Below are 3,583 nucleotides of genomic sequence, written 5' to 3'. Positions count from 1 at the left end.
TCTGTTTTTCATTGTTAGGGTTGAGAATCCCTTGCTGATTCTCATTCGGTGATGTTTGTTCTGTTGCTGTTTCTGTGTGCTTTCTGCCACTCCTCGTGGTGTTTTGTTTGTCTTTTGTAGGCGCTTGCGCTCAGTTTGTAGCCCTACTCTTTTTTTAATTAATTGTAGTGGTTTATCCACCTTTTCAAAAAGTTATTATATACATTAATGGGGTTGGCCCAAGTAGTAATTTTTGCTAATATCATCCATTTATTATTATTATTATTATTATTATTATTATTATTATTATTATTATTATTATTATTGCTAACAATTTTTTTGCTCCATTTACTTTTTGGGTTCAATATTTCTTTGTTTTTTTATGAGATTTTGTACATTCAAAATTGACGAATGAATAACAAAAGGCAAGGACATTGGGAGCAACAACAAAAATTTCCTAAAAAAAATTCAATGAATTTTCTCAATAAAATTTATATGAATAAAGAGTTTAATTTGTTTAATATGTTTATAAGTTTAATAAATTGTTCGAATTAATAATCTATTATTTTCAAAGTTGTTTAATGAAAAGAACACTCAAAATTAGAATTTAATTAAAATTAAAGTTAACACTTAAAATATGGTTTTTTTTTTGTGGAAATTGCCAAAAAAATCCTTTAAGTTTGTAAAATTGCCAAAAACACCCCGTTAGTTTTTGCAATCCCTAAAAAACCCCCCTCTTTTTAAACTCTATGTTTTTCAAACCCCCAAACCCTCATAGCGGATGTGAGCGGAGTGAGTTTCAAATTTTATGGATGAAAATGCCCTTGCATGGGGAGTCGTGGGCTCGCACCATCTCGGCGATTTGAGAGGAAGTGGGGTGGTTTTTCCGTAGGGGTAACCCCGAGAGACGAATTTATTGGAGCCGTTTACTTGCTTTTTCTCAACTCGCGTCTTCAGCTCTTCCATTTCAAGCTGTCTCAGAGTTGTCTCTACCGTGAAAGCCTCTGAATTCTGACTTTTTCCTTTCCACCGGTATCTCAAAGGAGAAGTCCCCGCAGACTAGTTGGCATTTCATCAGTTTGCAATCTAAGGTATTGAGTATGGTTTTATTGTATTCCTGTTTTTGTTGGAAGATATTGAAGTCTGCAGGGGGATTTTTTTCGTTGGGGTTTTGTTAGTCTGTACGGGAGATTTCTCGGTAGGGTTTTGTTTTTGTTTTGCATTTTGATGCAGTATACACTATCGAAAAAGTTTTTCGATTGTTATGATTTGTGTAATATTTATAATGTACATTTCCCCTTTTCATTTGATATGGTTGCGATTTTACAAATGAGGGTTGACGTTTAAGAAATGAGATGTTCAGAGTTTTAAGTTTTGTTGTCGTCTGTTTAAGTATTCTCGTCTCTGTTTAATAAGCTGGGTCTCTGTTTAACATTTGATATCTCTGTTTAATAACTGAGAGGTTACCATTTAAAACCTTAAATTTGCACTTAAACTTTTGTGAATACTGCATGTTGAATGTGTTGTTATTGTCGCGGTCGGGTGATTATGGCGGTCGACCTAGTTAATGGGCGATGCTATTTTGACACGGTGAGTGGAGACTTTAGGTGAATTGAAAAATAACATGACCCCTCGACATCTGGGAGATTATTCGACGGACCTAGTTGCGGCGTTCATTTGAGTGGAAGCTATATACCAAAGAGGGCCCTTCTTGATTCTCTTTTGCAAAGTGCGATGGTCGCCAATAAATTCGGGATCGGGAAAGCTCGTGAGTTTTCGAGACCTCAAGATGTGGCCCTCGTTCTTGGTGCCGTTACGATGGCGGCGCAGTGGTCTTCGAAGAAGAAAAACCCGGTCGGTCGAAGGAGTATCTATCAAAACCCGATGAGACACATAGACTCCATCAAGAGCACTCCGGTGCAACTTGTTCGACGAGAGGGAGAAGAAGATAATTTTGTCAAACTCGATGGTGTACCTCGTGGATGCAGTCCTCTTTCCCAAATCGTCATGCTCGGTTTCGGGAGCCGGATCGTTGATTATGTCGATGATCTACCGACCATGGGGCCATACGCTTGGGCGCGGGCGACGCGACAGTGGCTTATGGAGGATATTCCGCAGCGACCGCTCGGTGCAAGATAGATGCGCCGGAAGAAGACCAACACGAGGGTGCATTAAGGGGTTTGCTCGGTCGGCTTAGACGTCTGGTTTTCATGGTGACGGAGCGGGAAGAAAGTCCGTTCAGCGAAGATCCCAAGGATCGTCGTACTACGGTGAAAGTACTTCTAGGAGCGAAAGCGGCTGGTGAGAAACCGACTGTCATACGCTCGATGGAAAAGAGATAATAAATCATGGACAATGTTTAACATAAGTCTTTTAATGTTTAAACATTTTTATTTCAGCGTTAACTTTAATATTCTTACCGTTTAAGCATTATTCATCTTCGGTTTAAATATTTTTGTTCTCCCGTTTAATTATATTCTATAACGTTTAAATATATAAACACTCTGTTTAAATATAGTTTTTATAGTTTAAAATGAATGATTTCGCTGAAATTGTTTGGTTTACATATGTTAGTTTCTGAAATGGATTCCGTGATCTTGAAGAAGAAATATTTGTTGGGGCCAATAGAGCGGACGGATGCTATTGCTGGGACCCACTTGCTTTCAGGCGGGATGAGAGAGCTGACCCTACATGCGCCGTGCATTCGTTGCTCTCCTACTTCCCAGGACCCACGCAGCGCCGCAGTTCCTCGGCCGGGAGCCTCCCCACCCGTGATTGACAACAACCCCCTACCACGACAGCAGCGGTCGCTCCCCGATTGTGGCAGCCCCCGACCGATGGCGCCCTCCGGCCCAGTGGGAAGCCCCACCGGCGACATTAGGCGAAGATATCACCACAGACTCTTGTACGAGCATGCCGAGATATTGATGACAAGTTTCCTCGGCTTGTCAGCTCGTGTTGAGGCAATGGAAGGACGTTCTACAACTCTGCCAGATCCCTCCAAAGATGAGCATCCGGACGAGCGAGGCATCAGAATTTGACGCAGCTGACATCGTCGGGAAGGTCGTTCTAAAGTGCGCCACATTCGAAGAGACTTGCGAAAAAGAGGAGAACAATCGCCTTTGTCTCACCGGCCCGGTGACGATGAAACAATAGCAACACCATCGGCCGATCTGTTATTCGAGTCATCGCCGTTGATGACATGGCCGTGACGGTGGAGGACATCGTCAGATGATGTGGCGATGCTGCTGGGTTAGAAGGTCGATTAACTCTCTTCTTGATGAATCGATGGACCGGTGGAACTCTTGCGAGATGCGGCATCAGAATGGACACAATCCCAAGATCAAGAACAAAGTTGAGGATGTGTCTCCCAATGATGATGTTGTCAAGGCCACGGTTGAGAAGATCGTTGAATGCATGCTTACGTGTCGTGGCGGTCGCGACGATCATGCATCTGCGGGGACACAATCCACCCACAACAAGAATCATGTAAGGATGTGTCTGCGGTTGATGTTGTCGCGTGCGTCCCGCATCGAGGCGGGACATAATCCCACAACAAGAACAACCATGTAAGGATGTGTGCGGTTGATCTTTGTCGCCGTCA

The sequence above is a fragment of the Dioscorea cayenensis genome, chromosome 6 (genome assembly GCF_009730915.1).
Source record: "Dioscorea cayenensis subsp. rotundata cultivar TDr96_F1 chromosome 6, TDr96_F1_v2_PseudoChromosome.rev07_lg8_w22 25.fasta, whole genome shotgun sequence".
NCBI lineage: Eukaryota > Viridiplantae > Streptophyta > Magnoliopsida > Dioscoreales > Dioscoreaceae > Dioscorea > Dioscorea cayenensis.
The sequence above is the reverse complement of the archived record's forward strand: the minus strand, read 5'-3'. Positions refer to the sequence as shown.